Source organism: Herpailurus yagouaroundi, unplaced genomic scaffold (assembly GCF_014898765.1).
Source record: "Herpailurus yagouaroundi ecotype Mexico unplaced genomic scaffold, PumYag 187, whole genome shotgun sequence".
In the NCBI taxonomy this organism is placed as follows: Eukaryota; Metazoa; Chordata; class Mammalia; order Carnivora; family Felidae; genus Herpailurus; species Herpailurus yagouaroundi.
Window position 1 is genome coordinate 8,219,950 of NW_024412418.1, and position 10,775 is coordinate 8,230,724.

At 53.7% G+C, this 10,775-nt stretch overlaps 1 long non-coding RNA gene across 1 annotated transcript; it reads right to left on the minus strand.

Moving 5' to 3' along the window:
• Positions 1-3,196: 3,196 nt before the first annotated feature.
• Positions 3,197-10,196, minus strand: LOC121043878 (uncharacterized). The gene is made up of 3 exons (XR_005797026.1): positions 10,085-10,196; positions 4,896-4,948; positions 3,197-3,405 (listed from the first exon to the last, which is right to left on the minus strand). It is a non-coding gene; the product is annotated as an uncharacterized LOC121043878 (long non-coding RNA).
• Between the last annotated feature and the right edge of the window lie 579 nt (positions 10,197-10,775).

Below are 10,775 nucleotides of genomic sequence, written 5' to 3' on the forward strand. Positions count from 1 at the left end.
CGCAGGGCTCGAACCAAGAACCCAGGGATCATGACCTGAGCCGAAGTCAGACGCTTAACAGATTGAGCCACCCAGGTGCCCCTGGCATCCATCTTTCTGAAGTAGGAAGTATTATCCTCATTTTGCAGCTAATGAAGCAGGGTGGTTGACGAAGCAGCACTAGGACCCAGGTACTCTGACCCCGGAGGTGATGTGCCTTCCAGAATGTCATACTCTTCCTTTAGCTCCTCAGAGAGAGGACAGAGGTGATATTCCACAGGTGACTGCAAGAAACGTGGATGAGCTGACCTTTATATCATTTGTTTACTTAGATATTTGTTCATTTGATCCATAACTATTTAAGTGCCACCATGGGCAAGAAGAGACCGGGTCCCTGCCATCATGGAGCTTGTGATGTGAAACTCCCACTTCTGATCCCAAAAGTCAACTGTTTCATAAACTGTCAGCTTTAGAAAATGGGGAGTTTCCAAGATTGAGGAAGTTCACAGGGTCCCTATCCTAACAGAGGTTCCCCAGGGATCAGAGGGGTGTCACTTCTGGGAAAGCCCAGGGAGCCAGCAGCCTCAGCAGTGCATCTTGAAGGAGCCACCTATATGCTCAGTGAGGAGCAAACAGTTACTGAGGAACGCGGTCCATGAATGTGGGCGGAGCCTTTCCTGGCTGTTTCTTGCATCCAGAGAAGTTGGGCTGAGGCCCGAGCGGGAGAGTTCCTGGAGCCCACGCAGGTGAGTTTCCTGGCAAAAGAGAGCTGGAGACAGAGGTCATGGTCTTGGGAAGCCACCACGGTGCTAAGATTTCCCAGTCTATGTAACCCCAGGTGTAACACGGGAACCCAGAGAACTTTGGGATCACCTGATCCAGCCTCCTCTATGCCCCCACCATGCTTCAGAGCGCGCAGCTTGGCTGTTGTATGCTCGTCACATGGTCATTTAGCTCCCCCTGGAACCCCTCCAGGGATGAGGAACTCACTACCTCCAGAAGCAGTCTGTTCCAAAGTCCTTCTGATTCTTTGGCGACTTTGCCCAAAAGCCCACACAACCCACATGCCATCAGCTATGTAGAGCCAGCACCTGCCAGGATGCTGTGTGTCCTGGGTGCAATGGCGTTCTCGTGGGCGGATGGGCTGCTGGTGGGGCGGGGATGCTATGTGAGCCTGCATGGCCCCCGGGCAGATGGGCCTGGCTCTGCCAGGCTGTCATTCAGAGATGCCGAAGCCCCAACTCACTCTGGCTCCCTGCAAAGACAACAATTTATAAAAGAGGAGGTTTGCCAGGGAACGGGGAGAGGCTGAGACACCTGCTCCCTCTGTCCGGGTGGCCAGCCATGCCCCTCCCAGCCTTGTCATTCTGACTGGAGGGGCCCCAAAGGTCCCAGCCCACCAGCTCCCAGTGAACCCCACCAGTACCACCTCTCTGCCTCAAATGGACCATCTCAGGGATGGGCCTGGGCGTGGGGGATGATGCTCTACTCAGAGTGGCAGCTCCCTTGTCCAGCCCCCTTCCAAACCCAGCTTCTGGAAAGGAGAGGGCGGCTCCTTTGGGAGGGGTGAGGCTGGCCCACCCCTCTGAACAGGCCGCGGTATCCATCCGTTTCTCTTGCGCAGCCGGCCTCTGGCCACCTGGGCTTACTTCCCCTGTGAGACTGGAAGCCTCTTGAGGGCAGGGACCACGACTGGTGCTTTTATCCCCTGACGTACGGCTCTCGGGATCCTGCAGGAGCAGATATTTGCAGCGCGGTGGGTTTGGAGCTGGCTTGGGGGCAGTTTGGAGCCGGGCCAGAGATGTAGGTTCAAATCCCGACCCTGCACTTGGCGTTTTCTCACTTGCCAGAGAGGGATGAAGGGTTATCTACCTCTCACGGTTGTAATAACGTTGCATATTACCTATCATTATATTTTTCACTGTTTAATGAATGACTGAGTTCTGGACTGTGTAGCGAAACGGATGGAACACTGAATTACGAGTCAGGAGACCTGAGTTCTGCCGCTGTCAGCCCAGAGCAGTGTGATGTTGGGCCCTAAGTTCCTCCTCCCTAAGCCTCAGTTTCATCATCAGCATGATGGGCACGATAATGTCAATGACATCCGTCCTACTTCTTCCAGGGCTTGTTGCGAGGTGGAAATGGGGAAAAAAACCAAACCATAAAGCCCTTCAAGTGTTCGTTCCAATGACAGCCTTGTCAGGGTGTGACCCGGGGAAGCGACATGCCCCTGTAAAGGGTCGGAGGGTCGAGGGAGTCAAGATAGAGGGGCTTCAAAACAATGAACGGGCCCCGGGCATGGGGCTTCATTCAGCCCCCTCACTCACAGTGCGTTGTCCTTGGGGCAAATTGGGTCCCCTCTTGTGTGTTTCCTTATTTGCAAAATGGGAATAACAATATTTCCTTTGGGAAATGCTACGACGAAAACCAAGTTTCCTGACTTCCTGGAGACGGAGGGAAAAGTTGGAGTGTCCTCGTCGGGGGGAACTGCCAGGGAGAGGCTTCCCTGGGAAGAAAAGAGTGATGGAAGGGGACAGTCATGGCCGCTGCTTGTGGAATACGTACTGCATACCCTTCCAGGGCTGTTACTGTGTTATTTCTAGTACAAGGATTCCTCCACAAGGACATTACCTTCTTCATTTTACAGGTGGGGAAACTGAGGCACAGAGCGTCATCTAATGTCATAGGTTTGGCAAGTGGCAGAGCACAACTGAACCCCATCTTCCTGGCACTGGGGCTTGGCTTCTGCACTCACACCATGCTTTGCCCACAGAGACGTCCAAGGGCCCCTCCATGGCTCATCGTGGAGGGCCTGAGGGTAGCTGGGCCATTTTCCAGAGGGTCAGAGGGCTGGGGCGAGTGGGCAGCTCCCCAGGCTCAGGCTGCTAAAGTCCCTGAAACCCCTTTGAGGTTTTTAGGAAAACCTAAATGATTCTGTCCCAGAGGCAGTTCGGCTTGGGGCATGGTGGGCAGGGATCAGTGATCCCGGGGGTTAAATCGCGTCCCCTAAAAAGGTATGTCCAAGTTCTAGTTCCCAGCACCTGTGAATGTGATTTTATTTGGAAGTAGAGTCTTTGCAGATATAATGAAGTTCAGGATCTGGAGATGAGATCATCCTGGATTTAGGGTGGGCCCTAAATCCAATTACTGGTGCTTGATAAGATAAAGGAGAGAGAAATTTGAGACGCATAGACCCAAAGGAGACCGGAGGCAAAGGCAGAGGCTGGAGTTATGTATTCATGAGCCAAGGAACACCAGGAGCCCCTGGAGGTTGGAAGAGGCAGGGAAGGATCTCTCAGATCCTTCAGAGGGAACGTGGCCCCTTTGGCGCTTGCATTTTGGGCTGCTGGCTTCCGGAGCTGTGAGGGAGCACACATCCGGGGTCGGGGTCGTTAAGCCTGTCGGTGGTAATTTGTTACTGCAGGCCTAGGAAAGTAACACAGGAGGCAGGAAGTTGGCTGGAACTTGGCAGGTGGTCTGGGGTCTGGGGAAGGGAGTTGGTGGTCTTTGGGGTGAAAGGAGTGGGAGGGGTGCAGGGCTAGGGTGATCAAGGCACACTTCCTTCCCTAAGGTGCTAGGGTTGTGGGGCCAGCCCTGGGCTGAGGGAAGAGAGGAGCGGGTGCCGATGGCCGGCTGACTCCCTGTGACATATGACTGCAGGCGCACCATCGATTGTGCTGGTCTTCCCTGCAGTCCTGGACGACCTTGCTGCTCAGAGATCTTCTATTTTATCCCCCCCTGCACCAACTCTTCCTGGGGCCTCAGGTGAGCCTTTTGTTCCATCCGGGACCCAGTTTCTCCGTCAGTCAGTGGAGGGGGTCAGCTCCCTCGCACGGGTCCTGGAGTCAAAAGGACAGTGAGGGACAGGAGGTGGCCCCTCAGAGTTTCTCTGCATCTTGGGGTTGGGCTAACGTGGAATGTTCTTGGCAGGAGGATCTGGCCTCTGAGATTTCAGGGAGATGCAACTTTTATCTAGAAGGAAAGGAAGGGTATGGTGTGCTTTGTACCCAAAGAGCCTCTTAGGGTGACTTTGCTAAAGAGCAGGTTGTTAATCTCACAGAGGATGGAAAGAGAAGGGATATTCGTGGATGTGGGGAGGAGGGATACTGGTGGGTGTCATCACGTGTTGGATGGGTGGGAGGCTCTAAGCCTGAGCCTGATGCTCAGACATCCTGGCTGGTGGGGAATTGCTTATCCTTAGCCCTGGAGAGTGGAATTAGGCTCCAGCTCTCGGGACGGTTTTATGCCAAATCCCACTTATGGATGGCGGAGGACTCTGGGTTGTGCCTGGTGTTCAAATTAATCATGACGTGGTGGTGGTAGGGGGGCAAGCTTGCGTTGGCCTCGAAGGATGGGCAGGCAGAGGGAACAGTGTGGAACAAAGGTGTGGAGGTACGAATAATAATAATAAAAAAAAGCGTTTCTAGAGAAGTGAAGACCTCCCATCCTGGGTAGCGTGGGGAATGTGTGTGTAGCTCATTGGGAGGCAAGGCTGGGGGGAGGGGGGAAGGTAGGGGCTGTGGATGTGGCTGTTTCCTGTGGGTTCTTGTGGTGCCAGCCTTCACCTGTCTCTTCGCACTGTGTCCTTGTCATAGTCTTACAAGACAGGGACTGCGATGCCCATTTTACGGAAGCGAAAATGGAGGCTCAAAAGAGTTAAGTAAATTTCCCACAGAGCCTGTTGGTGGGAGCTGCCAGACCCACGGGCAGGCAAGGTTTGGAGGCTTTTGAGAGCCAGAAAGAGACGTTTGGACTTAAGGCCATAGGCAATAGGGAGCCATTGTCGATGTCTGAACAGGAGCGTGGCACAACAAAGGCGATGCTGACCGAGACCTGACAGCTGAGTGCAAGACTAGTCATAAAATACCAATACACAATAATAACCATAAGAAGAAGAACGAAAGGCTCAGGAGTACCTTGGCTGTCTTAGCATCCCGGTTTCTTCATCTGAGGGCCCCTGGAGGTAAGGCTGAAACAAAAGCATGGCTGGGGTGGGGAGGGGCTGGGAGGCAAGACTGGGTAGAGTGAGGGAAAGGAGAAGGTGTTGGGGGAGCAGGGAGAGAGGGGACTGATGAGATCAGGTGGCTCGGCACGGAGAGAAGACGGGTAGATGAGCTTGAAGGGAAACTTGGGGTGTGGCTTTTTCTACCAATGTCCAGGCAGGACCAGAAGGACAAGCACATCAGCCTAGGCTTAGGCTTAAGCACAGCAGCTACTACCCTGCTGTGTGATCGTGGGAAAAGGACTTCATGTCTCTGAGCTTCTGTTTCCTCATCTGTAACATCCAGAGAATACATCCACTGCCCCCACCTAAAATAAAAAAAAAAAAATGAAAAGAAGAGAAAAGAAAAGAAGAGAAGAGAAGAGAAGAGAAAAGAAAGAAAAGAAGAAAAGAAAAGAAAAGAAAAGAAAAGAAAAGAAAAGAAAAAAAGAAAGTTCTGTTATATTGTTCCTCTCTCCGGCCCACGGTTACTTCTTGGAAGGCAGCTGCGGGGAGAACATCTCAGTCCCTCCAGCCGCTTTCTGCAGACAATGGGGGTAGCTTTCCTTTGAAGAGGGCATTTGAACTGGCCTTGAAGGCAGGGATGCAAACACCGGGGAAAATGGTAGGGAAGAGGCGTTCCTGGCAGAGGGCACAGCGGGAGGAAAGAGCTGAGATTTGGATGGACCTGGCTTCTGAGGTCTTGGCTGCTATCTCATTATTTGTGCCTCTAGTGGGTCTGTTCCTGTACACACTCCAAGCACTGATGGACTCCAGCCAGTACTTAGCGAACACTCGCAGGTGGGGTTTGCACCCATTTCTCGGTTGAGACAAGTTGAGGCAGAAAGCACATCGCTGCTAAGAAGGGAGAACAGAACGCTGAGCCCCCGTCAGCGCTGTGGGTGGTACCGAAGCTGTCAGGGAGCAGGCTGGGAGGCGAGGGGGTGACCGTAGTCACATTATTTTTGCACCCAAATTGAAATTAAAGATCACTTCGACTCCAGATGCTGCAGAGGCCTGGGTTCATTACTTCCTAGGATTTTGTCCATGCTCTCGTTCTACATTCAATTAGAGCAATTTGAGGTAATTAATTAGATTTGTTATTTGATTAATAAAGATAGAAATTCAGCTAAGTTGCTGCGAAGGAGGAAGCCAGGTTGGGATTTGCTAGCAGAGGTTTGGGGAAACTCCTTCCTGCCTCCTGCTCTGCCCCCTGGTACCCGCCATATCGTCGGCGGATGCCCTTCCCTTCCGGCTTGAGCCAAGGAGTCAGAGTTTTGGCATCAAGTTCCTATGTGTGGTTGCGTTCTAGAAGGAGCAGGGGGGCTTGGGTGGCTGGACTAGTGTGGCCTACAGTGGAGAGGTAGGAAATGAGGAAGGAGCGATTAAGGCATTGCTTCATCTGGAGGGGTGCTGAGAAGAGACCAGACACACAGCTTGGAGCAGTCTGGGAAGGAGCTGGACAGACACAGAAGTTGGTGGCTGCAGAAACCCAGGGCCAAACTGCTGCGGGACAGGGCAGGGAGGAGGGGGAGAGCCAAAGCCAGTTGGAGCCGTCCAGAGGTTGGATGCGGAAAACAGGTTCCAGCGTTGGCATTTCCACAAAGGAAAAAGTCCGGCCGATAGACCGACGTGAGGAGTTAGTGTGGGTCAAGGTTTGAAATTCAGAGGGTTTCTAAGTATGACCAACCCTAGAAACTCCAGAAACTCCAGATCATTTTAAAAAATCTCCATGGAAATAAGTCAAAAATTTAAAAATGAAGAAAAAAACTGGGGAAAATGCTGACGCCTATATCACAGATAGAGGCTACATCTTAATATGTAAAGAGTTCCCATAAATCAATAAGGAAAAGAAATACATAAGAAAATCTGGGGAAGGTTAGGAATGGACAGTTTGTAGGAAGAGGACTAGAAATGGCTCTTTGGCATATGCAAAGTTGCTCATTTTCTCCCATAATAAGAAAAATGCAAATTAAAAGTGGGAAGAGGGGCTCCTGGGTGGCTTAGTCAGTTAAGCATCCGACTCTTGATTTTGGCTCAGGTCGTGGTTTCACGGCTCATGAGTTCAAGCCCCCGGGGCTCTGAGCTGGCAGTGCAGAGCCTGCTTGGGATTCTCTCTCTCTCTCTCTCTCTCTCTCTGCCCCTCCCCTGCTTGCACTCTCTCTCTCAAAATAAATAAGCTTTTTTAAAAAGCGGGCAGAGATATAATTTTTATCTATCAGATTGGGCAAGTTCGTAAATATTCTAGACTAAGTGGAGATTGGTATGAAGAAGCAGGCACTCTCGAAGTATGTTGGTACTACTTGCATGGAGGGTGTTTTGGCATCACGGATCCAAGTTATAAACACCCATGTCATTTGACGTAGAGATTCAGCTTCCTGGAGCTTCTCCGACAGATGACACGAGGATTTATTGTGGCACTATTCCAGCTGGATGGGCAACAGCAGGAGAGCCCATGACTAGGAAGCCGAGAAATAATGATGGTAGAGGCAGGTGGTGGAATACTATACAGCCACAAAAAAGGAAGAGACGGCTCTCTATGGCTTAATGAGGGCAGACCGTTCTTGGGAGAAGACAAAGCAAAGTCCAGAACGAGGTGTATAGGATGCTGCTATTGATGTGGAATAGAAAAGACTGCACAAACACACGTGCGGTTTTGCTTATAAAGGTGTAGACTAGGGGCGCCTGGGTGGTTCAGTCGGTTGAGCATCCGACGTCGGCTCAGGTCACGATCTCACGGTCTGCAGGTTCGAGCCCCGCGTCGGGCTCTGTGCTGACCGCTCAGAGCCTGGAGCCTGTTTCAGATTCTGTGTCTCCCTCTCTCTCTGCCCCTCTCCCGCTCTCATTTTGTCTCACTCTGTCTCTCAAAAATAAATAAACATAAACAAAACAATTAAAAAAAAAAACGTGTAGACTATCCCTGGATCACTAGATCACTTGAATCTGGGGGCGGTGGCTGCCCTTTCGAGAGGGGAACCGGGTGACTGGGAGGCAGGAAAGGGAGGGACTTACTTTCCCCTGTCTTTACCCCCTTATGCCTTTTTGAATTTTGTCCAAGTATATGTTTCCTATTTCAAAGAAGGAATAAAATCACAATTGAAAGACCAACCCTGCAGACGTTGACATGGAAGAGTGTGACAAAGTGAGGGTCAGAGATGCACAGGAGAGGTCAGGGCCGAGGCAATCTTTAGGCCCAAGGAAGGTGGGGAGTGGCCTCATCATTACCCTGACGGGCCTTACCTGCCGGCCCTGGCGACGAGGCCGGGAGGGAGGTCTGGGCCTGGCTGGCTGGAGTGCGGGTGCTGCGCTGGGCATCTTGTGGGCTGGCCTGGGGTGTGGGGCCCCCTGGGAAAGATGAGGAGAGCGAGGAGCTTGGTTCTTCCTTTGGGAATGGGGTTGGCAGATACCTCCAGGGAGGGCGCTAGCTAAGGACAGCTCCAAAGAGGGACTCTGAGGCAGACTGAGCCCTCCACTCTTCTCCCCCAGTAGGTAGCAGATGGCAGAGAGGGCTCTGGGAGGTGGGTGCTAAGACAGAAGGGGTGGGGAGGCATGGGACGCCCCAGAGGAGCAGTCTGAGAGTGACAAGGGCTCCGCTCAGCCCTGGTAACAAGAGGGAGGACTTGGGATTCTGCCTAGAATGTGAAAGAAGTTAATATTCCTCCGATGGCCAGGGTGGGGCTAGGGGAGTCCTTTCAGGATGTGGCAAAGCCACCAGTGAATCCCACCAGGACAAAGGCAGCTGCTGATGTGACCGGAGGGACCAAGGGCTTTCACATCTCAGATGCCTCCCACAGGGGCTTCCTCGGGGACTGGAAGTTCCTTTGCGCGCAGATATTATGGAGCTGCCTCCTCGGGGAGGCCCGGCCTCCTGGTGTAATCCCGGTGTCGCCTCAGCCAGGAGGGGGAGGGGACTGGCCAGGAAGGGAGCAAGGAGGGGTCCTCCAGATTCACCTGCACCCGTCACAGGCCAGAGAGGAACGGGGCGCAGGGGGTGGGGGAGGGTTTTGACCACACACACAACGGGCCACAAAGAAGTCGAGTCAGAGCCTCACTTCCAGGGCCAGCCGCACACTCACCAGCTGTCGTGTCCGGGCAAAGCCCTCCTCTTTGGCTCTTACTTTCCCCGTCTGCGGAGTCAGGCCGCTTGGGCCTAGACGGCTTCTAACGGGCCCTTCGCACCCTGAGGGGTGGAGCCGATGGGGTTTCATCCAGGACCTGGAGGAACATGGGTGCTGGAGGGGCCGATGGACAGGAGGGCCATGGGGTGCCCTCGTCACCTCTGCCTACACATCTGTGGTTTATAAGAAGCTCCTGGGGCGCCTGTGTGGCTCAGTTGATTGAAGGTCCGACTTCGGCTCAGGTCGTTATCTCGCAGTTCACGAGTTCGAGCCCCGCTTCAGGCTCTGTGCTGACAGCTCAGAGCCTGGAGCCCGCTTCGGATCCTGTGTCTCCCTCTCTCTCTGCCCCTCCCCCGCTTGTGCTCGCTCGCTCTCTCTCTCTCTCTCTCAAAAATGAATAAACGTGATCCCAAATTAAAAAAAAAAAAAAAAAAAGAAGCTCTCACTGCATTTTCTCACTTAACGCCTCACAACAGCCCTTGTGACCACCCCCATTTTCCAGATGGGAACCGAGGGCTCGGAGAGATGAAGAAGCCTGCCCAAAGTCACACACCTAGTAGGCGGGGCACGTGGGATTCAATTCGGGGTCCAAAGGACTTCGGGGCATCTTCTTTCCTCATGACACAGTCCCCTCTTTCTCTTTAGTATTTATTTATTTTTGAGAGAGAGCGCGGGCGCCAGTGGGGGAGGGGCAGAGAGACGGAGACAGAGTCCAAAGCGGACAGGTGCCTGTTTCTCGTGCATGCCCCCGCGGGGGGGGGGGGGGGGGCGCGCAGAGAGGGGCCTCGTCACAGCCCGCCTCTGGGAGTCAGACCTCTCCATCCTCGTTCTGTGGATGCTCAGTGAGGGCAGGCCTCAGCTGGGCTCTCCACTGGCCGCTTCCACCCCTGGCACTCCACGTGGGGGCGTGACATTTGCTCCCTGATGCCCCTGATGGGGGGGGCGTGGGCCGCTGCCTTGGCCTCCCCCTACTCCAAGCCCTTCCTTTTTCCTCCTGACGACCTACCGGCGACCTCGGGTCTCCTACGCTGGCTGGGCATGGCTGAACCGGCCGTCCGGCAAGGTCAAAGGGCACGGTCTCTCCCTGTCCACAGCCTTGCCCAGTTCCCGCTGTGACCTCGCTGGCCATCCTTTCCCATCACCTGCCGTCTCCAAGACGACCGACAGCTCCTAGTGGGCAGTGAGGGGAGAACGGGGCGGGGACAGGCAGGGTCAGCTCAGGCAGCCAAAGCTTCCCGGCTGGGAGGCCACCTGTTCTGTCTGAGGATCTCGGGGGTGGGGATGGGGGGCGGGAGGGAGAAGATGAGGCCTTTCGTGAAACACGAGGAGGCCGCGGGGGACCTCCGAGGTGCTGATGGAGAGGCCATTTCATAAACCAGTGCCCCCGGCTCTGGCTGTTGCCCAGCGTTCACAGAGTGACGGGAACAGCATGAATGTGGAGTCAGAGCTGGACTGGATGTCCCCCTCCAGCTCCGACGAGCCGTGTGACCTTCCGTAGGTTCCTTGCTACCTCTGGGCTTCTGTTCTGATTGGTTTATGGGCTCACTAGGGGCCTGCGATAAAGCGAAATGTGCTTTGTAAACAGTGAAGCTTTAGCGGCTAAGACCATGGGCTCTATAGCCAGAAAGGCTGACCTTGAATCTTAGCCCTACTCTTTGACCTTGACCAAATGACTTCACCTCTGTGTCAGGTGCTTT